We start from the raw sequence: 27697 nt of genomic DNA, 5'->3' as shown, positions 1-27697 counted from the left end.
AGGATAAAGTATCTGACCTGCTTCCTAAAGCATAAACCCTCCAGGATAAAGTATCTGACCTGCTTCCTAAAGCATAAACCCTCCAGGATAAAGTGTCTGACCTGCTTCCTAAAGCATAAACCCTCCAGGATAAAGTGTCTGACCTGCTTCCTAAAGCATAATCCCTCCAGGATAAAGTGTCTGACCTGCTTCCTAAAGCATAAACCCTCCAGGAGAAAGTGTCTGACCTGCTTCCTAAAGCATAAACCCTCCAGGATAAAGTATCTGACCAGCTTCCTAAAGCATAAACCCTCCAGGATAAAGTATCTGACCTGCTTCCTAAAGCATAAACCCTCCAGGATAAAGTGTCTGGCCTGCTTCCTAAAGCATAAACCCTCCAGGATAAAGTATCTGACCTGCTTCCTAAAGCATAAACCCTCCAGGATAAAGTATCTGACCTGCCTCCTAAAGCATAAACCCTCCAGGATAAAGTATCTGACCTGCTTCCTAAAGCATAAACCCTCCAGGATAAAATGTCTGACCTGCTTCCTAAAGCATAAACCCTCCAGGATAAAGTGTCTGACCTGCTTCCTAAAGCATAAAACCTCCAGGATAAAGTATCTGACCTGCTTCCTAAAGCATAAACCCTCCAGGATAAAATGTCTGACCTGCTTCCTAAAGCATAAACCCTCCAGGATAAAATGTCTGACCTGCTTCCTAAAGCATAAACCCTCCAGGATAAAGTGTCTGACCTGCTTCCTAAATTTGTAAGTCGCTCTGGATAAGAGCGTCTGCTAAATGACTTAAATGTAAATGTAAAGCATAAACCCTCCAGGATAAAGTATCTGACCTGCTTCCTAAAGCATAAACCCTCCAGGATAAAGTGTCTGACCTGCTTCCTAAAGCATAAACCCTCCAGGATAAAGTATCTGACCTGCTTCCTAAAGCATAAACCCTCCAGGATAAAGTATCTGACCTGCTTCCTAAAGCATAAACCCTCCAGGATAGAGTGTCTGACCTGCTTCCTAAAGCATAAACCCTCCAGGAGAAAGTGTCTGACCTGCTTCCTAAAGCATAAACCCTCCAGGAGAAAGTGTCTGACCTGCTTCCTAAAGCATAAACCCTCCAGGATAGAGTGTCTGACCTGTGTTGCAGGTGTCCTTCATTAGTCGGCAGCGGTCTTTAACAGACGAGGCGCTGCGTCCCAGAGCGGCTCCTATGGTGGCCCAGTCATTACCATGCTTCTGTCTCAGCCTAAACACATCACATCCTCAGACAGCAGCACATATGGACTGGAGACACGTTTAGAGGAGGAAGTGATGTCATACTCACTCTTTCAGCTTGTTGATCTCCTCAGGAGAGTACCTTTACAACAACAACAACAACAACAACATCAGCTCACACACACCAACCCACCAAAACTCTGTGTGTCTGGGGGAGGGGTTACTATGATGGTGTGTGTGGGGGAGGGGTTACTATGATGGTGTGTGTGGGGGGAGGGGTTGCTATGATGGTGTGTGTGGGGGGAGGGTTTACTATGATGGTGTGTGTGGGGGGAGGGTTTACTATGATGGTGTGTGTGGGGGGAGGGGTTGCTATGATGGTGTGTGTGGGGGAGGGGTTACTATGATGGTGTGTGTGGGGGGAGGGTTTACTATGATGGTGTGTGTGGGGGGAGGGGTTGCTATGATGGTGTGTGTGGGGGAGGGGTTGATATGATGGTGTGTGTGGGGGAAGGGGGGGTACTGACTTGCCCACATGGTTGCGGTTATCGTACATGCGGAGGACTCGTCGGTAGACGGCGAACAGCGGTCGGTTCAGACCCCAGGCCACGCTGCGGTAGAAATCCTTACGCTCCTCCTTAGACATCTCAAAGATTATCTCAGCTGGGTCCTCCATTCCCCGACCCTGCACACACACACACAAAGTAGTACAGACTCCCTAACACAAGTCACCTGGTGGGAACTCTTACCATGTGCGTGTGAGTGTGCGTGCGCGTGAGTGTGTGCGTGTGCGTGTACCTTCACATATTGATGGATGTTGCTCATCAGGAGGTCGATCTCCTCTTTAGACCACATGCCTTGTTTCCACTTATGACCTGCAGACAAACAACCAATCACAGCCTCTGTTAGCCCACTGACCAATCACAGCCTGCATAAACCCACTGACCAACCACAGATATATGTAGCAAGCTCCATGTGCATTGTGTGTACACCTTTGTTAACCAGTGTGTCTTTATCCTCCTTGGTGGTGAACCAGGCCTGGCTGACAGGAGATATCTCTTCACTGTTCTGAGGATCCTCACTCTGCAAGATCTACACACACACACAGTGAAGAAAAATTAAAAGGACGGGAGGGGAGAGGAGAGAGAATGAAAGGAGAGAGGAGAAGAGGAGAGGAGAAGAGAATGAGAGGGGAGAGGAGAAGAGAATGAGAGAGAATGAAAGGAGAGGAGAGGAGAGAGAGAATGAGAGGAGAGAGGAGAAGAGGAGAAGAGGAGAGGGGAGAGGAGAGAATGAGAGAGAATGAAAGGAGGAGGAGAGTAGAGAGAATGAAAGGAGAGAGGAGAAGAAGAGAATGAGAGGAGAGAGGAGAAGAGGAGAAGAGAATGAGAGGAGAGAGGAGAAGAGGAGAGGAGAAGAGAATGAGAGAAGAGGAGACGAGGAGAGGAGAGAATCAGAGGAGAAGAGGAAGAGGAGAGAATGAGAGGAGAGAAAGAGGTCGTGGGAGGGGTTTGTCAGGTACCTGTATCTGGGCCACCCCCTCTTCTGTAATGTCACTGTCGTCGGTGGCGGTCATAGTCACCTCGAAGCTCTCGTCTCCCTCTGACACTGAAACAATGACTTATCAATGACCCAAGACCAGCTCAGTTCATCCCTACCATTGTGACAATGAGTCATCATAATGCTGCATCAAATGTACATGGTCCTAGGGGCATTGGCAGATACATTGTAAGTAACTTACATGATGTCCCCCTAATTGCCCTGAATGCCTCAGGTTATCAGTCAACCCACCAGGGTATTTACAAACAGCATAGGAATTAAATCATCAATATGTACTGATCATATCTTTACTAATCAGATGGCTCATTCATCACAAAGCCCACTGATATTGCCAACTACTTTAATGACTTTTTCATTGGCAAGATTAGCAAATTTAGGGATGACATGCCAGCAACAAACGCTGACACTACACATCCGGGTATATCGGACCAAATTATGAAAGACAAGAATTGTACTTTTGAATTCCGTTAAGTCAGTATGGAAGAAGACATTCAACAAGCACAGCACTTACACAAATGACTGAAGATTGGCTGAGAGAAATTGATGATAAAATTATTGTGGGGGCTGTCTTGTTAGACTTCAGTGCAGATTTTGACATGATTGATCATAGTCTGCTGCTGGAAAGACATGTGTTATGGCTTTACACCCCCTGCTATAATGTGGATGAAGAATTACCTGTCTAACAGAACACAGAGGGTGTTCTTTAATGGAAGCCTCTCAGACATAATCCAGGTAGAATCAGGCATTCTCCAGGGCAGCTGTTTAGGACGCTTACTGTTTTCAATGTTTACTAACGACACGCCATTGACTTTGAGTAAAGCCAGTGTCCCTGCATCATAAATAACTACCCTGCATCATAACTAAACACCCTGCATCATAACTAACTACCCTGCGTTATAACTAACCCCCCTGCATTATAACTAACCACCCTGCATCATAACTAAACACCCTGCATCATAACTAACTACCCTGCGTTATAACTAACCCCCCTGCATCATAACTAACCACCCTGCATCATAACTAAACACCCTGCATCATAACTAACTACCCTGCGTTATAACTAACCCCCCTGCATTATAACTAACCACCCTGCATCATAACTAAACACCCTGCATCATAACTAACTACCCTGCGTTATAACTAACCCCCCTGCATTATAACTACCCCCCTGCATCATAACTAACCCCCCTGCATCATAACTAACCACCCTGCATTATAACTAACCACCCTGCATCATAACTAACCACCCTGCATCATAACTAACCACCCTGCATCATAACTAACCCCCTGCATCACAACTAACCCCTGCATCACAACTAACCCCCTGCATCATAACTAACCACCCTGCATCATAACTAACCACCCTGCATCATAACTAACCACCCTGCATCATAACTAACCACCCTGCATCATAACTAACCACCCTGCATCATAACTAACCACCCTGCATCATAACTAACCACCCTGCATCACAACTAACCCCCCTGCATCACAACTAACCCCCTGCATCACAACTAACCACCCTGCATCATAACTAACCACCCTGCATCATAACTAACCACCCTGCATCATAACTAACCACCCTGCATCATAACTAACCACCCTGCATCATAACTAACCACCCTGCATTATAACTAACCACCCTGCATCATAAATGACCACCCTGCATCATAAATGACCACCCTGCATCATAACTAACCACCCTGCATCATAACTAAACACCCTGCATCATAACTAACTACCCTGCGTTATAACTAACCCCCCTGCATTATAACTAACCACCCTGCATCATAACTAAACACCCTGCATCATAACTAACAACCCTGCGTTATAACTAACCCCCCTGCATTATAACTAACCCCCTGCATCATAACTAACCCCCTGCATCATAACTAACCACCCTGCATTATAACTAACCACCCTGCATCATAACTAACCACCCTGCATCATAACTAACCACCCTGCATCACAACTAACCCCCTGCATCACAACTAACCCCCTGCATCACAACTAACCACCCTGCATCATAACTAACCACCCTGCATCATAACTAACCACCCTGCATCATAACTAACCACCCTGCATCATAACTAACCAACCTGCATCATAACTAACCACCCTGCATCATAACTAACCACCCTGCATCATAACTAACCACCCTGCATCATAACTAACCACCCTGCATCATAACTAACTACCCTGCATCAGAACTAACCACCCTGCATCAGAACTAACCACCCTGCATCAGAACTAACCACCCTGCATCATAACTAACTACCCTGCATCATAACTAACTACCCTGCATCATAACTAACTACCCTGCATCATAAATGACCCCCCTGTATCATAACTAACCCCCCTGCATCATAACTAACCACCCTGCATCATAAATGACCACCCTGCATCATAAATGACCACCCTGCATCATAACTAACCCCCCTGCATCATAACTAACCCCCCTGCATCATAACTAACCCCCTGCATCATAAATGACTACCCTGCATCATAACTAACCACCCTGCATCATAACTAACCACCCTGCATTATAACTAACCACCCTGCATCATAAATGACCACCCTGCATCATAACTAACCACCCTGCATCATAACTAACCACCCTGCATTATAACTAACTACCCTGCATTATAACTAACTACCCTGCATCATAACTAACTACCCTGCATCATAACTAACTACCCTGCATCATAACTAACTACCCTGCATCATAACTAACCACCCTGCATCATAACTAACCACCCTGCATCATAACTAACCACTCTGCATCATAACTAACCACCCTGCATCATAACTAACCACCCTGCATCATAACTAACCACCCTGCATTATAACTAACCACCCTGCATCATAAATGACCACCCTGCATCATAAATGACCACCCTGCATCATAAATGACCACCCTGCATTATAACTAACTACCCTGCATCATAACTAACCACCCTGCATCATAACTAACCACTCTGCATCATAACTAACTACCCTGCATCATAACTAACCACCCTGCATCATAACTAACCACCCTGCATCATAACTAACCACCCTGCATCATAACTAACCACCCTGCATCATAACTAACCACCCTGCATCATAACTAACTACGCAATATAATTTGTAGATCAGTCAGTCAAAATTGACCCATGATACATCACGGTTTTGATTCTCTCGAACAAGGCCAATGTGTGTGTTACCGTGTGGAAGATAATGTGCGTGTTACCGTGTGGAAGATAATGTGTGCGTTACCGTGTGGAGGATAATGTGTGCGTTACCGTGTGGAGGATAATGTGTGTGTGTTACCGTGTGGAGGATAATGTGTGTGTGTTACCGTGTGGAGGATAATGTGTGTGTTCCCGTGTGGAAAATAATGTGTGTGTTCCCGTGTGGAGGATAATGTGTGTGTTACCGTGTGGAAGATAATGTGTGTGTTACCGTGTGGAGGACAGTGTAGTATGATGCTGCCGTCGCTGTCCTGGGTGAGAGTGACAGAGTTGACAGACTCCAGGGTCACCGAGTCCTCGTCTTCCCCCGTGCTCATACTGAAACACACACACACACACAAACACACACTTCAACTACACTGATAGCATGCGTGTCAAGAAAGATATGCCATTTATTTATAATAGTTGACCACATTTCGATGGGCATTACAACAAGGAGGAAATAGGACACAAGAAAATAGGACACAAGGAGGCCCCAGATCTGGATCAGTGAATCTCTCTCAACTGAGTCAAATATAACAAACTGTGCTTTGAATTAGAGGTCGACTGATGAATCGGAATGGCCAATTAATTAGGGCCGATTTAAAGTTTTCCTAACCATTTGGAAATCAGTATTTTTGGGCGCCGATTTCCGATATATATACATATATATATACATACATATATATACACATACATATATATACACACACATATATATACACACACACACACACACACACACATTAGATTTTTTTGTAGAGCTTTTATTTAACTAGGCAAGTCAGTTAAGAACACATTCTTATTTTCAATGACAGCCTACTGTGGGTTAACTGCCTTGTTCAGGGGCAGAACGACAGATTTTCACCTTGTCAGCTCAGGGGTCCACGGCTTTTGTGGAGCGATGGGTAACAATGCTTCGAGTGTGGCTGTTGTCGATGTGTTGCTGGTTCGAGCCCAGGTAGGGGCGAGGAGGGGGAAGCTATACTGATACACTGGCAATACTAAAGTGCCTATAAGAACATCCAATAGTCAAAGGTATATGAAATACAAACAGTATAGAGAGAAATAGTCCTATAAATACTATAACTACAACCTAAAACCTCTTACCTTGGAATATTGAAGTCTCATGTTCAAAGGAACCACCAACTTTCATATGTTCTCATGTTCTGAGCAAGGAACTGAAACGTTCGCTTTTTTACATGGCACACATTTTTACATGGCACATATTACTTTCTTCTCAACACTTTGTTTTTGCATTATTTAAACCAAATTGAACATGTTTCATTATTTATTTGAGGCTGATTTTATTTATGTTTCATATTAAGTTAAAATAAGTGTTAATTCAGTATTGTTGTAATTGTCATTATTACAAATAAAAAATTAATCGGTATCGGCCTTTTTGGTCCTCCAATAATCGGTATCAGCGTGGAAACATCATCTGTCGACCTCTACTGTGAATACCATGTAGCTAGCTGAGCCTGTGAATACCATGTAGCTAGCTGAGCCTGTGAATATTGTGTAGCTAGCTGAGCCTGTGAATATTGTGTAGCTAGCTGAGCCTGCGAATACCATGTAGCTAGCTGAGCCTGTGAATACCGTGTAGCTAGCTGAGCCTGTGAATACCATGTAGCTAGCTGAGCCTGTGAATACCGTGTAGCTAGCTGAGCCTGTGAATACCATGTAGCTAGCTGAGCCTGTGAATATCATGTAGCTAGCTGAGCCTGAGAATATTGTGTAGCTAGCTGAGCCTGTGAATACCATGTAGCTAGCTGAGCCTGAGAATATTGTATAGCTAGCTGAGCCTGAGAATATTGTGTAGCTAGCTGAGCCTGTGAATACCATGTAGCTAGCTGAGCCTGAGAATATTGTATAGCTAGCTGAGCCTGAGAATATTGTGTAGCTAGCTGAGCCTGAGAATATTGTGTAGCTAGCTGAGCCTGAGAATATTGTGTAGCTAGCTGAGCCTGAGAATATTGTGTAGCTAGCTGAGCCTGAGAATATTGTGTAGCTAGCTGAGCCTGAGAATATCATGTAGCTAGCTGAGCCTATATATATATATATCATGTAGCTAGCTGAGCCTGTGAATACCATGTAGCTCGCTGAGCCTACGCATATCATGTAGCTAGCTGAGCCTGTGCATATCATGTAGCTCGCTGAGCTTGTGGATACCATGTAGCTAGCTGAGGCTGTGAATTCCATGTAGCTAGCTGAGCCTGAAAATATTGTGTAGCTAGCTGAGCCTGTGAATACCGTGTAGCTAGCTGAGCCTGTGAATAACGTGTAGCTAGCTGAGCCTGTGAATAACGTGTAGCTAGCTGAGCCTGTGAATACCGTGTAGCTAGCTGAGCCTGTAAATACCGTGTAGCTAGCTGAGCTTGTGAATATCATGTAGCTAGCTGAGCCTATATATATCATGTAGCTAGCTGAGCCTGTGAATACCATGTAGCTAGCTGAGCCTACGCATGTCATGTAGCTAGCTGAGCCTGTGAATACCATGTAGCTAGCTGAGCCTGAGAATATCATGTAGCTAGCTGAGCCTACGCATGTCATGTAGCTAGCGGAGCCTGTGAATACCATGTAGCTAGCTGAGCCTACGCATGTCATGTAGCTAGCTGAGCCTGTGAATACCATGTAGCTAGCTGAGCCTGTGAATACCATGTAGCTAGCTGAGCCTGAGAATATCATGTAGCTAGCTGAGCCTACGCATGTCATGTAGCTAGTGGAGCCTGTGGATACCATGTAGCTAGCTGAGCCTGTGGATACCATGTAGCTAGCTGAGCCTGTGGATACCATGTAGCTAGCTGAGCCTGTGAATATCATGTAACTCGCTGAGCCTGTGGATATCATATTGCTAGCTGAGCCTGTGGATACCATGTAGCTAGCTGAGCCTGTGCATACCATGTAGCTAGCTGAGCCTGTGAATACCATGTAGCTAGCTGAGCCTGTGGATATCATATTGCTAGCTGAGCCTGTGGATACCATGTAGCTAGCTGAGCCTGTGCATACCATGTAGCTAGCTGAGCCTGTGAATACCATGTAGCTAGCTGAGCCTGTGGATACCATGTAGCTAGCTGAGCCTGTGGATATTGTGTAGCTAGCTGAGCATACGGATATCATCTAGCTAGCTGAGCCTGTGAATACCATGTAGCTAGCTGAGCCTGTGGATACCATGTAGCTAGCTGAGCCTGTGCATATCATGTAGCTAGCTGAGCCTGTGCATATCATGTAGCTAGCTGAGCCTGTGAATACCGTGTAGCTAGCTGAGCCTGTGAATACCGTGTAGCTCGCTGAGCCTGTGGATACCATGTAGCTCGCTGAGCCTGTGGATACCATGTAGCTAGCTGAGCCTGTGGATACCATGTAGCTAGCTGAGCATACGGATATCATCTAGCTAGCTGAGCCTGTGAATACCATGTAGCTAGCTGAGCCTGTGAATACCATGTAGCTAGCTGAGCCTGAGAATATCATGTAGCTAGCTGAGCCTACGTATGTCATGTAGCTAGCGGACCCTGTGGATACCATGTAGCTAGCTGAGCCTGTGGATACCATGTAGCTAGCTGAGCCTGTGGATACCATGTAGCTAGCTGAGCCTGTGAATATCATGTAACTCGCTGAGCCTGTGGATACCATGTAGCTAGCTGAGCCTGTGGATACCATGTAGCTAGCTGAGCATACGGATATCATCTAGCTAGCTGAGCCTGTGAATACCATGTAGCTAGCTGAGCCTGTGGATACCATGTAGCTAGCTGAGCCTGTGGATACCATGTAGCTAGCTGAGCCTGTGAATATCATGTAACTCGCTGAGCCTGTGGATACCATGTAGCTAGCTGAGCCTGTGGATACCATGTAGCTAGCTGAGCATACGGATATCATCTAGCTAGCTGAGCCTGTGAATACCATGTAGCTAGCTGAGCCTGTGAATAACGTGTAGCTAGCTGAGCCTGTGAATATCATGTAGCTAGCTGAGCCTGTGAATAACGTGTAGCTAGCTGAGCCTGTGAATACCGTGTAGCTAGCTGAGCCTGTAAATACCGTGTAGCTAGCTGAGCTTGTGAATATCATGTAGCTAGCTGAGCCTATATATATCATGTAGCTAGCTGAGCCTGTGAATATCATGTAGCTAGCTGAGCCTACGCATGTCATGTAGCTAGCTGAGCCTGTGAATACCATGTAGCTAGCTGAGCCTGAGAATATCATGTAGCTAGCTGAGCCTACGCATGTCATGTAGCTAGCGGAGCCTGTGGATACCATGTAGCTAGCTGAGCATGTGCATACCATGTAGCTAGCTGAGCCTGTGGATACCATGTAGCTAGCTGAGCCTGTGAATATCATGTAACTCGCTGAGCCTGTGGATATCATGTAGCTAGCTGAGCATGTGCATACCATGTAGCTAGCTGAGCCTGTGAATAACGTGTAGCTAGCTGAGCCTGTGAATAACGTGTAGCTAGCTGAGCCTGTGGATACCATGTAGCTAGCTGAGCCTGTGAATATCATGTAACTCGCTGAGCCTGTGGATATCATGTAGCTAGCTGAGCATGTGCATACCATGTAGCTAGCTGAGCCTGTGAATAACGTGTAGCTAGCTGAGCCTGTGAATAACGTGTAGCTAGCTGAGCCTGTGAATAACGTGTAGCTAGCTGAGCCTGTAAATACCGTGTAGCTAGCTGAGCCTGTAAATACCGTGTAGCTAGCTGAGCTTGTGAATATCATGTAGCTAGCTGAGCCTATATATATCATGTAGCTAGCTGAGCCTATGAATACCATGTAGCTAGCTGAGCCTACGCATGTCATGTAGCAAGCTGAGCCTGTGAATACCATGTAGCTAGCTGAGCCTGAGAATATCATGTAGCTAGCTGATTCTACGCATGTCATGTAGCTAGCGGAGCCTGTGGATACCATGTAGCTAGCTGAGCATACCATGTAGCTAGCTGAGCCTGTGAATACCATGTAGCTAGCTGAGCCTGTGAATACCATGTAGCTAGCTGAGCCTGAGAATATCATGTAGCTAGCTGAGCCTGAGAATATCATGTAGCTAGCTGAGCCTGTGGATATCATGTAGCTAGCGGAGCCTGTGGATACCATGTAGCTAGCTGAGCATACCATGTAGCTAGCTGAGCCTGTGAATACCATGTAGCTAGCTGAGCCTGTGGATACCATGTAGCTAGCTGAGCCTGTGGATACCATGTAGCTAGCTGAGCCTGTGGATATTGTGTAGCTAGCTGAGCATACGGATATCATCTAGCTAGCTGAGCCTGTGAATACCATGTAGCTAGCTGAGCCTGTGCATACCATGTAGCTAGCTGAGCCTGTGGATACCATGTAGCTAGCTGAGCCTGTGGAAACCATGTAGGGTAGCTTGTTTAGCCCCAGATCAGTGCATGACAGGAGAAGAGACGAGTGAAGGACTCCAACTAACTAATAAGAATGAGATGCACCCAGTCGTTGTCGTGGTACCAGCTAGCTAATGCACTTTAGCCTCGTTCGTTCAGTAAGGCTTTTATAGTTACGGCTGTGTCTTAGTCGAAAACAGAGGCTTTACAACAACGGCTAACTCAAATAAAAATGCATTTGTCACATGCTTCGTAAACAACAGGTGTAGACTAACAGTGACAAAATAATGAGGAATAAATCGACAATGAGTAACTTGGCCATATATACACAGGGTACCGAGTCAATGAGCAGGGAAGGGGTACGAGGTTATTGAAGTAGACATGTACATACAGGTAGGGTTAACGTTACTAGGCAACGGGATAGATAAAACAGCAGCAGCGACAACGTCTACATGATTACACAACCAGGCTAACGAGCTAGCATGCCAGCTAAATGAAAGAAGGCGAAAAGTCTCCGACGCCATGTTTAGATCAGAAATTGTAGCTTGTGGTGTCGTCTACGCAGGGTCGACATCTCAGCGTTGTGTATATGTTGCAGCCCGTTTCATCATTGGCTTTTTTACCACATCGAGCCCCAAAGCACAATCTGAATTATACGTTTGATTTTGTTACTTACTTCCTGTTTTTGGTCCGGGCACTTCGGAGAGACCAGGATGGAGGCAAATGCCAGGATGGAGAACCACTCTGGTGGGGTTTTCGCTAGATAACACAGCCACAATGGTGAAATCGTAAAAAATCGTGGAGAAAAAAAAGGTCTTCATTTCATGTTAGGGCTAGATATAAGGTTAGCAGTGTTAGTTTAAAAATAAGAGTTTAAGAAGATATTTTGTCGAAATAGGCGGGGGGTTATGACTTTGTGGCTGTGTTAACTAGTGACTACCCTCTGGTAGAGAAGGCATGAGGGTTGCCAGATAAGGTCAGAAAAACAAAGTTTCTTCAGTTGCTTTGGTCAGAGAGGAAGAGGCAAAGTGAGACGTTTTTACTTCGCCCGAAATCTGTCCACGATAAATAAGAATAGGAATTGAGAAATGTTCAATGAGTGTCAAATTTGGTCAACAAAAAAAGTAATTGCTAATTTGATATTTGAGGCAACTTTAAAAAATGACATTGCCATTGAGGGATTTTAAATTAGTCAACTGGGTGGGGATTTCTATTAGTTGAAGGCAATCAGCATATGAAGAAGAAAATTGACTACTTTAAAATGGAGATGGCCTTAATGGCGATGCCCATGCTGTCACAGATGCTACAATGGCACAAATACAAAGATGAGTCCTCTATCTCTCTCTATGGCCTCTTTTTCACCGGTATTTTCCCTCTCATTGGCTATAATGGTCCTACTGATCTTGCCTCCACCCATCTGCCTTCCATCTTTTAGGACATGTATTTTCATTGTAAATCAAATCAAATCAAATTTTATTTGTCACATACACATGGTTAGCAGATGTTAATGCGAGTGTAGCGAAATGCTTGTGCTTCTAGTTCCGACAATGCAGTGATAACCAACAAGTAATCTAACTAACAATTCCAAAACTACTGTCTTATACACAGTGTAAGGGGATAAGGAACATGTACATAAGGATATATGAATGAGTGATGGTACAGAGCAGCATACAGTAGATGGTATCGAGTACAGTATATACATATGAGATGAGTGTGTAGACAAAGTAAACAAAGTGGCATAGTTAAAGTGGCTAGTGATACATGTGTTACATAAGGATGCAGTCGATGTTGTAGAGTACAGTATATACATATGCATATGAGATGAATAATGTAGGGTAAGTAACATTATATAAGGTAGCATTGTTTAAAGTGGCTAGTGATATATTTACATCATTTCCCATCAATTTCCATTATTAAAATGGCTGGAGTTGGGTCAGTGTCAATGTCAGGGTGTTGGCAGCAGCCACTCAATGTTAGTGGTGGCTATTTAACAGTCTGATGGCCTTGAGATAGAAGCTGTTTTTCAGTCTCTCGGTCCCAGCTTTGATGCACCTGTACTGACCTCGCCTTCTGATGATAGCGGGTGAACAGGCAGTGGTTCGGGGTGGTTGATGTCCTTGATGATCTTTATGGCCTTCCTGTAACAACGGGTGGTGTAGGTGTCCTGGAGGGCAGGTAGTTTGCCCCCGGTGATGCGTTGTGCAGTCCTCACTACCTCTGGAGAGCCTTACGGTTGAGGGCGGAGCAGTTGCCGTACCAGGCGGTGATACAGCCCGCCAGGATGCTCTCGATTGTGCATCTGTAGAAGTTTGTGAGTGCTTTTGGTGACAAGCCGAATTTCTTCAGCCTCCTGAGGTTGAATAGGCGCTGCTGCGCCTTCTTCACGACGCTGTCAGTGTGAGTGGACCAATTCAGTTTGTCTGTGATGTGTATGCAGAGGAACTTAAAACTAGCTACCCTCTCCACTACTGTTCCATCGATGTGGATAGGGGGTGTTCCTCTGCTGTTTCCTGAAGTCCACAATCATCTCCTTAGTTTTGTTGACGTTGAGTGTGAGGTTATTTTCCTGACACCACACTCCGAGGGCCCTCACCTCCTCCCTGTAGGCCGTCTCGTCGTTGTTGGTAATCAAGCCTACCACTGTTGTGTCGTCCGCAAACTTGATGATTGAGTTGGAGGCGTGCGTGGCCACGCTGTCGTGGGTGAACAGGGAGTACAGGAGAGGGCTCAGAACGCACCCTCAGGGGCCCCCGTGTTGAGGATCAGCGGGGAGGAGATGTTGTTGCCTACCCTCACCACCTGGGGGCGGCCCGTCAGGAAGTCCAGTACCCAGTTGCACAGGGCGGGGTCGAGAACCAGGGTCTCGAGCTTGATGACGAGCTTGGAGGGTACTATGGTGTTGAATGCCGAGCTGTAGTCGATGAACAGCATTCTCACATAGGTATTCCTCTTGTCCAGGTGGGTTAGGGCAGTGTGCAGTGTGGTTGAGATTGCATCATCTGTGGACCTATTTGGGCGGTAAGCAAATTGGAGTGGGTCTAGGGTGTCAGGTAGGGTGGAGGTGATATGGTCCTTGACTAGTCTCTCAAAGCACTTCATGGTGACGGAAGTGAGTGCTACAGGGCGGTAGTCGTTTAGCTCAGTTACCTTAGCTTTCTTGGGAACAGGAACAATGGTGGCCCTCTTGAAGCATGTGGGAACAGCAGACTGGTATAGGGATTGATTGAATATGTCCGTAAACACACCGGCCAGCTGGTCTGCGCATGCTCGGAGGGCGCGGCTGGGGATGCCGTCTGGGCCTGCAGCCTTGCGAGGGTTAACACGTTTAAATGTCTTACTCACCTCGGCTGCAGTGAAGGAGAGACTGCATGTTTCCGTTGCAGGTCGTGTCAGTGGCACTGTATTGTCCTCAAAGCGGGCAAAAAAGTTATTTAGTCTGCCTGGGAGCAAGACATCCTGGTCCGTGACTGGGCTGGATATCATCTTGTAGTCCGTGATTGACTGTAGACCCTGCCACATGCCTCTTGTGTCTGAGCCGTTGAATTGAGATTCTACTTTGTCTCTGTACTGACGCTTAGCTTGTTTGATAGCCTTACGGAGGGAATAGCTGCACTGTTTGTATTCAGTCATGTTGCCAGAGCAGTCAATCGACTATATTGTCAATATAAAAGACAATCTTTGCTTTGGTTCAAATCTAAAGGTGTCCAACAAACTAAAGGTCTCCAAACTGTTAACGGATATCAACAAAATAAAATGGAACATTTGTTTATGATTTTTAGTGGGACAACTTTTACACCTATACATTTGCAAAAAATACACTTATCTGGCAACCCGGAGCATTCACATTGCTCTATTGTCAGTCATCGAACTATAATCATTTTCGCTATAAACGATTTTTGAAAGAGCTCCAACATGTCGGAGAGAAAGTATATAGAAATCACGTATTTGATAAATAATAAATATTGTATTATGGAGGATTCTGTGTTAACTCATGTGCAGCTGGCAATCAGCTCAGACACACACCTGATCCCTTCAAATACCAAGTGGATTACGGCATTTGATTGTGATTTATTGGAAGGAAAGCTTGGAGAAAATACATCAAGGGACACAGTATTACAATTCAATAGATTTTATTTGTGTAAATATAATAAGGCTTTAACAGAGGATTTGATAGGATGGATAAACTGAAATAACTGAACTATGAATATGATTTATTATATTTTCCATCTCTTGTTCTCTCGTGTGCATGTTATAATTAAGGATCCCATTTAGTTCCTGCCAATGCATCAGCTACACTTCCTGAGGTTTATTATGGATCCTCATTAGTTCCTGCCAAGGCAGCAGCTACTCTTCCTGGGGTTTATTATGGATCCCCATTAGTTCCTGCAGCAGCTACTCTTTCTGAGGTCCAGCAACATTAAGGCATACACTTTAAAGGCGGCCGAAGGAGGAATTGGCTTTGGGGGTGATTTACCTAGCAAAACGTATAGATGACCTGGAGCCAGTGGGTTTGGCGACGAATATGAAGCGAGGGCCAGCCAACGAGAGCATACAGGCCGCAGTAGTGGGTAGTATATGGGGCTTTGGTGCCAAAATGGATGGCACTGTGATAGCAAATTGGATGCAGTCTGAGTAGAGTGTTGGAGGCTATTTTGTAAATGACATCGCCGAAGTCAAGGATCGGTAGGATAGTCAGTTTTACGAGACTATGTTTGGCAGCATGAGTGAAGGATGCTTTGTTGCGAAATAGGAAGCCAAATCCAGATTTCATTTTGGATTGGAGATGTTTTATGTGAGTCTGGAAGGAGAGTTTACAGTCTAACCAGACATCTAAGTATTTGTAGTTGGCCACATATTCTAAGTCAGAACCGTCCAGAGTAGTGTTGCTGGACAGGCGGGCAGGTGCGGTTGAAGAGCATGCATTTAGTTTTACTTGCATTTAAGAGCAGTTGGTGGCCACGGAAGGAGAGTTGCCTGGCATTGAAGCTCGTCTGGAGGTTAGTTAACACAGTGTCCAAAGAAGAGCCATAAGTATACAAAATGGCGTCATCTGCGTAGAGGTGGATCAGAGAATCACCAGCAGCAAGAGCGACATCATTGATATATACAGAGAAAAGAGTCGTCCCGAGGATTGAACCTTGTGGCACCCCAATAGAGACTGCCAGAGATCCGGACAACAGGCCCTCCGATTTGACACACTGAACTCTGTCTGAGAAGTAGTTGGTGAACCAGGCGAGGCAGTCATTTGAGAAACCAAGGCTGTTGAGTCTGACGATAAGAATGTGGTGATTGACAGAGTCGAAAGCCTTGGCCAGGTTGATGAATACAGCTGCACAGTATTGTCTCTCATTGATGGCGGTTATGATATCATTTAGGACCTTGAGGGTGGATGAGGTGCACCCATGACCAGCTCGGAAACCAGATTGCATAGCGGAGAAGGTACCTGTGAATACCATGTAGCGAGCTGAGCCTGTGAATACCATGTAGCTAGCTCAGCCTGTGAATACCATGTAGGGTAGCAGTGAATATCATGTAGGGTAGCTGTGAATACCATGTAGGGTAGCTGTGAATACCATGTAGGGTAGCTGTGAATACCTTGTAGGGTAGCTGTAAATATCATGTAGGGTAGCTGTGAATATCATGTAGGGTAGCTGTGAATATCATGTAGCTTGTTGTGAATATCATGTAGGGTAGCAGATAATGCCATGTAGCTTGTTGTGAATATCATGTGGGGTAGCTGTGAATATCATGTGGGGTATTCTGGGTGGCGCCCCTGGGTTGTGCCGTGGCGGAGATCTTTGTGGGCTATACTCGGCCTTGTCTCAGGATGGTAAGTTGGTGGTTGAAGATATCCCTCTAGTGGTGTGGGGGCTGTGCTTTGGCAAAGTGGGTGGAGTTATAACCTTCCTGTTTGCCCTGTCCGGGGTGTCCTCAGATGGGGCCACAGTGTCTCCTGACCCTCCTGTCTCAGCCTCCAGTATTTATGCTGCAGTAGTTTATGTGTCGGGGCTAGGGTCAGTTTGTTATATCTGGGGTACTTCTCCTTTCCTATTCGGTGTCCTGTGAATTTTAAATGTGCTCTCTCTAATTCTCTCTTTCTTTCTCTCTCTCTCGGAGGACCTGAGCCCTAGGACCATGCCTCAGGACTACCTGACATGATGACTCCTTGCTGTCCCCAGGCCACCTGGCCGTGCTGCTGCTCCAGTTTCAACTGTTCTATCTTATTATTATTTGACCATGCTGGTCAATTATGAACATTTGAACATCTTAGCCATGTTCTGTTATAATCTCCACCCGGCACAGTCAGAAGAAGACTGGCCACCCCACATAGCCTGGTTCCTCTCTAGGTTTCTTCCTAGGTTTTGGCCTTTCTAGGGAGTTTTTCCTGGCCACCATGCTTCTACACCTGCATTGCATGCTGTTTGGGGTTTTAGGCTGGGTTTCTGTACAGCACTTTGAGATATCAGCTGATGTACTGATAGATTTGGCGTCAATTCGAATCTGGTATCAGGATAAATATGACAATGAGTCACTGATTGTATGCTATGTATTTTTTATTAGCTAAGCAATAAGTGGTAAATGCAATGTTCGTATATACGGCTCTCTGTCCCACTGCAGGCAAACAGAGAACTGACTTGTTCCTGACAAAGATATTATAATACACCCTGATGACAGTAGTAGTTCCTGCTCACCCAGCCTATCGTTGATTGTTGTCGTACGAGCTGGTACCAGCCCCCGGGCGCTCCAGTTGATAGATGTAACTTGCTGTGAAGAATATCTATGTGCTCATGCTTGATACCGTTATCTCGCACCTGGCTCCTGTTATCTAACAAAAGACGGTTTGTTCTCGCAACACTACGTTCTGAATGTGCCACCCCCCAACTCATTGCACAGTTCCTATCTTCATGTTATTCTGTATTTTTCCATCATGAGAAAGGCCCATGGCCCTGAAACTGTTAACAATGTTTCAGGTCAGTTATGTTGCATAACACACACATACATCCACACAAGCCAACAGCAGATAATATTCAATCACATATATGGTAACGGGCTATAGTGCATAACACAGAATCCTCATAGTACGAAGGGCTATATAAATCAATTTGATTTGAGGTAGCTGTGAATATCATGTGGGGTAGCTGTGAATATCATGTAGCTTGTTGTGAATATCATGTGGGGTAGCTGTGAATACCATGTAGCTTGTTGTGAATATCATGTAGGGTAGCTGTGAATATCATGTGGGGTAGCTGTGAATATCATGTAGCTTGTTGTGAATACCATGTAGCTTGTTGTGAATATCATATGGGGTAGCTGTGAATACCATGTAGCTTGTTGTGAATATCATGTAGGGTAGCTGTGAATATCATGTGGGTAGCTGTGAATATCATGTAGCTTGTTGTGAATATCATGTGGGGTAGCTGTGAATACCATGTAGCTTGTTGTGAATATCATGTAGGGTAGCTGTGAATATCATGTGGGTAGCTGTGAATATCATGTAGCTTGTTGTGAATATCATGTGGGGTAGCTGTGAATATCATGTGGGGTAGCTGTGAATATCATGTAGCTTGTTGTGAATACCATGTAGCTTGTTGTGAATATCATGTAGGGTAGCTGTGAATATCATGTGGGGTAGCTGTGAATATCATGTAGCTTGTTGTGAATACCATGTAGCTTGTTGTGAATATCATGTGGGGTAGCTGTGAATACCATGTAGCTAGTTGTGAATATCATGTAGGGTAGCTGTGAATACCATGTTGCTTGTTGTGAATACTGCGAGGGTAGCTGTGAATACCATGTAGCTTTGTTGTAATACCATGTAGCTATTTGTGACCATGTAGCTTGCTGTGAATATCATGTGGGTAGCTGTGAATACCATGTAGCTTGTTGTGAATACCATGTAGCTTGTTAAATACCATGTAGCTTGTTGTGAATACCATGTAGCTTGTTGTGAATACCATGTAGCTTGTTGTGAATACCATGTGGGTTGCTAGCTAGTAAATGCGTTTTATTCTGATCAGTGCATGAGAGAAGAGACCAGTGAAGAAAGCCAACTAGCTAATTCGTTACTATGAATGAGATGCACCCAGTCATGGTGGTCCTTGCAACAAGAGTATTCAGGCAGGATGTTTGTGCTGTTTAACGGCTGTTCTCTGCCACAACGTTACCATGATGACATTACAGACCGACTTTGAGCGGTTTCCGGGGCGCTGTGCGTGTAACTAACGTCAGTCATAGCACATACTGTTCACTAGCTTGCACGTCAGCTTACTGGTGAGATACATCAAATACATCTCATTCTTTTTGCAGGTCAGGGGTGTCCGATAGCCTTTCCCCTGAATTTGAGATGTTATTTTAGGTTTCGTGTTTTTAGACAGGGTACCTCCGGGAAAGAGTCAAATTCCAGGATTCAGGAAGGAGAAGAGTATTTGGTCCGGTTATCACTAGTTGCCACAGCCACAAAATGCAGTCATGCCTAATTATACAATGTATCTAATTTAAATTGTATTCTAACGTTAACCACATATCTGACTTTAGATTAAGACCAAAAAGCAACAACAAAAAAGTATGCATTTTTACGATAGACAATTATTACTTTGTGGCTGTGGTAACTAGTGACGACAATGGTTGCCAGATATGAGAGGCAACAAGGGCAGTTGTATAGTCGCTTTGGTTCAAAACTGAAGGTGTCCAACTAAAGCAAAGGACAACACAAAATGACATTTCTGTATGATTTTGTTGGGTGACAAATACTAAATATCCTGGCTACCCGGAGGATTGTCCGTCCATCCGAATAGAATCATTTCGGTATAAAGGATTTTCTTTGTTTAAAAAAAAACTCCATCGTAATCGGGGGCAAAGTGCCTATACAAATCACGTATTTGCTCAATAATAACCGTTGTGTTTGCATGGTTCTGTGTTAACTTACTAATAACCATAATTTGTTTTATGAAGATGGGAGGTTTATTTTGTCCGCAACAAAGGGGAGGAATATTATCGACGCACAGCGTCTCCAGCTGCCTGCCCAGACTACACAACAAGAGTCTACTTTAGCCGTAATGGGGAGAAACCGTTGAAGATGGGGTTACAGTTATAAATCATAGTTATTTATTGTCTTCCCTAACTTTGGTAGTAACGGTCAAAGTTATAACCTAATAAAACGACCTAGCAGTGAGAGTAAACCACAACAAGTCCTGTAGGTAACTAGATGGCTACGATTGTCAAGTTGTCCAGTTTCTTCATGAGAAAGTACACTTGCTGTTTGAATAAATAATGCACATAACTAGCAAGCTACAATTTCAATATTGTTTAATCTATTCCAGCCTCGCATGTGGTGATGTAGAAGGAAGCATTAATGCTGTGTTTAACCGCGTCCGGACCATCCAGAAGAAGAGCGGGCAGTTTGATGTAAGTCCTAACCAACACAAACACACTCCGCACATCCTGTCAGTATGTCATCTCCTATTCTCTCTGCAGCTGCTGCTGTGTGTAGGAAACTTCTTCGGTTCGTCTCCAGGAGCTCAGGCTGAATGGCAGGAGTACAAATCTGGAGCAAAGAAAACCTATTATTGGTCTGGAGTTAAGACCTATTGTGGGTCTGGAGTTAGGAACATTGGGTCTGGATTGTGGGGTCTGGAGTTAGGAACGGGCATTGTGGGTCTGGAGTTAGGAACGGGCATTGTGGGTCTGGAGTTAGGAATTGTGGGTCTGGGTATTGTGGGTCTGGAGTTAGATTGTGGGTCTGGAGTTGAGGCGGGCATTAGGGTCTGGAGTTAGGGAATTGTGGGTCGGGCGGGCATTGTGGGTCTGGAGTTAGAACTGGGCATTGTGGGTCTGGAGTTAAGGCGGGCATTGTGGGTCTGGAGTTAGGAACGGGCATTGTGGGTCTGGAGTTAGGAACCGGGCATTGTGGGTCTGGAGTTAGGAACGGGCATTGTGGGTCTGGAGTTAGGCGGGCAACGGGCATTGTGGGTCTGGAGTTGTGGGTCTGGAGTTAGGAACGGGCATTGTGGGTCTGGAGTTAGATTGTGGGTCTGGACGGGCATTGTGGGTCTGGAGTTAGGAACGGCATTGTGGGTCTGGAGTTAGGAGCCCGGGCATTGGGTCTGGGAGTCTGGAGTTAGAACGGGCATTGTGGGTCTGGAGTTAGTGGAACGGGCGTTGTGGGTCTGGAGTTAGGAACGGCATTGCAGTTGTTATGGAGTCTGGAGTTAGGAACGGACATTGTTTTGACTTTGTTGTTGCAGCTCCATCCACACCTACATCCTGGGAGCAGCCAGCCAGGAAACCCTCCGCTTCTTTCCCAGTGCTGACGGCTGAGCTGGCAGACAACATCACCTACCTGGGTAAGAGTAGACTCTGACCCCTAACCCTGAGTAGACTGACATCACCTACCTGGGTAAGAGTAGACTCTGACCCCTAACCCTGAGTAGACTGACATCACCTACCTGGGTAAGAGTAGACTCTGACCCCTAACCTGAGTAGACTGACATCACCTACCTGGGTAAGAGAGACTCTGACCCCTAACCTTCGATAGACTGACATCACCTACCTGGGTAGAGTAGACTGACCCCTAACCCTGAGTAGACCGACATCCCCTACCTGCAAGAGTAGACTCTGACCCCTAACCCTGAGTAGACCGACATCCCCTACCTGGGTAAGTAGACTCTGACCTCTAACCCTGACCCTGAGTAAATTGACATCACCTACTTGGGTAATAGTAGACTCTGACCTCTGACCCTGAGTAGACTGACATCACATACCTGGGTAAGAGTAGACTTCGACTTGACCCTGAGTAGACTGACATCACCTACCTGGAGTAAGAGTAGACTCTGACCTCTAACCCTGACCCTGAGTAGAATTGACATCACCTACCTGGTAATGGTAGACTCTGACCTCCTGACCTTGAGTAGACTGACATCACCTACCTGGGTAAGAGTGAACTCTGACCTCTGACCCAACCTGGGTAAGAGTAGACTCTGACCTCTGACCCTACCTGGGTAAGAGAGACTGACATCACCTACCTGGGTAAGAGTAGACTCTGACCTCTGACCCTACCTGGGTAAGAGTAGACTCTGACCCCTGACCCTACCTGGGTAAGAGTAGACTCTGACCCTCTGACCCTACCTGGGTAAGAGTAGACTCTGACCCTACCTGGGTAAGAGGTAGACTCTGACCTCTGACCTGGGTAAGAGTAGACTCTGACCTCTGACCCTACCTGGGTAAGAGTAGACTCTGACCCTACCTGGAGTAATACTGCTCTGTATTTTCACTGATGTTTCACAGGCTTGACCACAACATATATCTCTCTCAATTTCTCACACACACACACACACACACACACACACACACACACACACACACACACACACACACACACACACACACACACACACACACACACACACACACACACACACACACACACACACACACACACTCTCTCTCACTATGTGTGCCAGGTCACAAGTGGTGTTTTCACTGGGGCGTCAGGCCTGCAGATAGCATATGTGAGTGGTCGTGAGGGAGCAGCAGGACACTCCAGCTCACTGCTTCTCTCCTAAAGACCTCACTCAGCTGGTGGAGCCACTGATTAGCAACAACCAGTTCAGAGGAGTGGACATCCTGCTGACATCACAGTGGCCAGGAGTCTGGCAGTACGCCAACAGCCCCGTAAGACACTCCAACTACCCTCATCAGCACCTGACTACCCTCATCAGCACCTGACTACCCTCATCAGCACCTGACTACCCTCATCAGCACCTGACTACCCTCATCACCCCCTAACTACCCTTATCAGCACCTGACTCCCCTCATCAGCACCTGACTACCCTCATCAGCACCTGACTACCCTCATCAGCACCCGACCCCTCATCAGCACCTGACTCCCCCTCATCAGCACCTGACTCCTCATCAGCACCTGACTACCCTCATCAGCACCCGACTCCCCTCATCAGCACCCGACTACCCTCATCAGCACCCGACTACCCTCATCAGCACCCGACTACCCTCATCAGCACCCGACTACCCTCCTCAGCACCCGACTACCCTCATCAGCACCCGACTACCCTCATCAGCACCCGACTACCCTCCTCAGCACCCGACTACCCTCATCAGCACCCGACTACCCTCCTCAGCACCCGACTACCCTCCTCAGCACCCGACTACCCTCCTCAGCACCGGCCTCCTCAGCACCGGCCTCATCAGCACCCGATCATACCTCCTCAGCACCCGACTACCCTCCTCAGCACCCGACTACCCTCATCAGCACCCGACTACCCTCATCAGCACCCGACTACCCTCATCAGCACCCGACTACCCTCATCAGCACCCGACTACCCTCATCAGCACCCGACTACCCTCATCAGCACCCGACTACCCTCATCAGCACCCGACTACCCTCATCAGCACCCGACTACCCTCATCAGCACCCGACTACCCTCATCAGCACCCGACTACCCTCATCAGCACCCGACTACCCTCATCAGCACCCGACTACCCTCATCAGCACCCGACTACCCTCATCAGCACCCGACTACCCTCATCAGCACCCGACTACCCTCATCAGCACCGGCCTCATCAGCACCGGCCTCATCAGCACCGGCCTCTAACCTAAGCACTACCCGTCCTCATCAGCACCTAACTACCCGTCCTCCGTCTAACCTAACTACCCGTCCTCCGTCTAACCTAACTACCCGTCCTCCGTCTAACCTAACTACCCGTCCTCCGTCTAACCCTAACTACCCGTCCTCCGTCTAACCTAACTACCCGTCCTCCGTCTAACCTAACTACCCGTCCTCCGTCTAACCTAACTACCCGTCCTCCTCTAACCTAACTACCCGTCCTCCGTCTAACCTAACTACCCGTCCTCCGTCTAACCTAACTACCCGTCCTCCGTCTAACCTAACTACCCGTCCTCCGTCTAACCTAACTACCCGTCCTCCGTCTAACCTAACTACCCGTCCTCCGTCTAACCTAACTACCCGTCCTCCGTCTAACCTAACTACCCGTCCTCCGTCTAACCTAACTACCCGTCCTCCGTCTAACCTAACTACCCGTCCTCCGTCTAACCTAACTACCCGTCCTCCGTCTAACCTAACTACCCGTCCTCCGTCTAACCTAACTACCCGTCCTCCGTCTAACCTAACTACCCCCTCTAACTAGCCCCACTACCCTCTAACAACCCTCTTAACTAGCCCCGCTACCCTCTAACAACCCTCTTAACTAGTCCCGCTACCCTCTAACAACCCTTTAACTAGCCCCGCTACCCTCTAACTAGCCCCACTACCCTCTAATAACCCTCTAACTAGCCCACTACCCTCTAACAACCCCTGCTACCCTCTAACGATCCCCGCTACTCTCTAACAACCCCCGCTACCCTCTAACAACCCTCTAACTAGCCCCACTACCCTCTAACAACCCTGTAACTAGCCCTGCTACCCTCTAACTAGCCCTGCTACCCTCTAACTAGCCCCGCTACCCTCTAACAACCCTCTAACAACCCTCTAACAACCCTGTAACTAGCCCCGCTACCCTCTAACTAGCCCTGCTACCCTCTAACAACCCTCTAACTAGCCCCGCTACCCAATAGCTAGCAGCTTCAGATGCTGTGTGTTTGACCCAGCTAAACAGTGTTGTTTATTTTAAACTAAACTTTTTTTTGTTTCAGGAAGTCAACACTAAGTTCTGTGGAACGACCTCCATCTCCCACCTGGCTTACAAGCTGAAGCCTCGCTACCACTTTGCTGCGGTAGAAGGAGTTCACTATGAGAGACTACCTTACAGGTACACACACTATCACACACACAACACAACCTTACAGGGTAATTCACACTGTATATAAACTACCATACTACCACTTTGCTGCGGTAGAGGGCGTTAACGTGTGTGTGTGTGTGTGTGTGTGTGTGTGTGTGTGTGTGTGTGTGTGTGTGTGTGTGTGTGTGTGTGTGTGTGTGTGTGTGTGTGTGTGTGTGTGTGTGTGCTTTTGTGTAGGAATCATGTTGTTCTTCAGGAGAATACTCAGCACATCAGCAGATTTATCGCCCTGGCAACCGTCAACAACCCAGAGAAGAGAAAGGTGAGGTCTCACTGTATTGGAGGATATTATTGACCACTCCCTCTCTGTATTGGAGGATATTATTGACCACTCCCTCTCTGTAGTGGAGGATGTTATTGACCACTCCCTCTCTGTAGTGGAGGATATTATTGACCACTCCCTCTCTGTAGTGGAGGATGTTATTGACCACTCCCCTCTCTGTAGTGGAGGATGTTATTGACCACTCCCCTCTCTGTAGTGGAGGATGTTATTGACCACTCCCCTCTCTGTAGTGGAGGATGTTATTGACCACTCCCCTCTCTGTAGAGGAGGGTGTTATTGACCACTGTCCTTCTGTAGTGGAGGATGTGTTGACCACTCCCCTGTAGTGGAGGATATTATTGACCACTCCCTCTCTGTAGTGGAGGATATTATTGACCACTCCCCCCTGTAGTGGAGGATGTTATTGACCACTCCCCTCTCTGTAGAGGAGGGTGTTATTGACCACTCCCTTCTCTGTAGTGGAGGATGCTGTTGACCACTGTCAGCTTCATTAAATAGTTCCTCTGTCCAGTGTCTGTGTTCATTTGCCCATCTTAATCCTTTTTTTTTTTTGGCCAGAAGGCAGCATCCCGGTGTCGCAGGGAGGCATCTGAGCCGGCTTAGGGGTTAATATTGTCTCTCTCTCTAGTACCAGGATGGGTTCAACATAGTGAGGAGCAAACGGGAGACATCTGAGCTGGCTTAGGGTTAATATTGTGCCTCTCTCTAGTACCAGGATGTGTTCAAAAAATAGTGAGGAGCAGGGAGACATCTGAGCTGGCTTAGGGGCTATTATTGGACAAAAATGTCTCTCTCTCTCTAGTACCAGGATGGGTTCAACATAGGGGCAGGGAGACATCTGAGCTGGCTTAGGGGTTAATATTGTGTCTCTCTAGTACCAGGATGGGTTCAACATAGTGAGGAGCAGGGAGGCATCTGAGCTGGCTTAGGGGGTTAATATGGTTCTCTCTAGTACCAGGATGGGTTCAACATAGGAGTAGGGAGACATCTGAGCTTAGGGGTTAATATTGTGTCTCTCTAGTACCAGGATGGGTTCAACATAGTGAGGAGCAGGAGACATCTGAGCTGGCTTAGGGGTTAATATTGTCTCTCTCTCTAGTACCAGGATGGGTTCAACATAGTGAGGAGCAGGGAGACATCTGAGCTGGCTTAGGGGTTAATATTGTCTCTTCTCTCTAGTACCAGGATGGGTTCAACATAGGGCAGGGAGACATCTGAGCTGGCTTAGGGTTAATATTGTGTCTCTCTCAGTACCAGGGATGGGTTCACAATATAGGGGCAGGAGACATCTGAGCTGGCTTAGTGGTTAATAATAGGCTCCTCTCTCTGCAGTATCTGTATGCCTTCAACATTATCCCGATGAAAAGCATGGAGGCATCAGAACTGGTCAAGCAGCCTCACAGGATGTCACTGAGAGCCCTTACAGCAGGATGGTTAGAGAGAACACTTATCTGACCCTACTGTCCAGGTACTCACACACACTCTATCTGACCCTACTGTCCAGGTACTCACACTCATTCGGGACCCCTTAGGTCTGACCCTACTGTCCAGGTCATCTGACCCTACAGGTACACACACTCTATCTGACCTACTGTCCAGGTACTCACACACACCTATCTGACCCTACTGTCCAGGTACTCACACACACTCTATCTGACCCTACTACCAGGTACTCACACACACTCTATCTGACCCTACTGTCCAGGTACTCACACACACTCTATCTGACCCTACTGTCCAGGTACTCACACACACTCTATCTGGACCCTACTGTCCAGGTACTCACACACACTCTATCTGACCCTACTGTCCAGGTACTCACACACACTCTATCTGACCCTACTGTCCAGGTACTCACACACACTCTATCTGGACCCTACTGTCCAGGTACTCGTGACACACTCTATCTGACCCTACTGTCCAGGTACTCGCACACACTCTATCTGACCCTACTGTCCAGGTACTCACACACACTCTATCTGACCCTACTGTCCAGGTACTCACACACACTCTATCTGACCCTACTGTCCAGGTACTCACACACACTCTATCTGACCCTACTGTCCAGGTACTCACACACACTCTATCTGACCCTACTGTCCAGGTACTCACACACACTCTATCTGACCCTACTGTCCAGGTACTCACACACACTCTATCTGACCCTACTGTCCAGGTACTCACACACACTCTATCTGACCCTACTGTCCAGGTACTCACACACACTCTATCTGACCCTACTGTCCAGGTACTCACACACACTCTATCTGACCCTACTGTCCAGGTACTCAC

The 27697-nt window shown here is 46.6% G+C and overlaps 2 pseudogenes; one reads left to right on the top strand and one right to left on the bottom strand.

Moving 5' to 3' along the window:
• Window positions 1-12059, bottom strand: part of LOC124022386 — a 29167-nt pseudogene extending 17108 nt beyond the window's left edge.
• A 7869-nt stretch (window positions 12060-19928) lies between these two features.
• On the top strand, window positions 19929-26838 carry LOC124022385 (annotated as a pseudogene).
• The last annotated feature ends 859 nt before the right edge of the window (window positions 26839-27697 follow it).

The sequence above is a fragment of the Oncorhynchus gorbuscha genome, unplaced genomic scaffold, assembly GCF_021184085.1.
Source record: "Oncorhynchus gorbuscha isolate QuinsamMale2020 ecotype Even-year unplaced genomic scaffold, OgorEven_v1.0 Un_scaffold_1365, whole genome shotgun sequence".
NCBI lineage: Eukaryota > Metazoa > Chordata > Actinopteri > Salmoniformes > Salmonidae > Oncorhynchus > Oncorhynchus gorbuscha.
The sequence above is the reverse complement of the archived record's forward strand: the minus strand, read 5'-3'. Positions and strand labels throughout refer to the sequence as shown.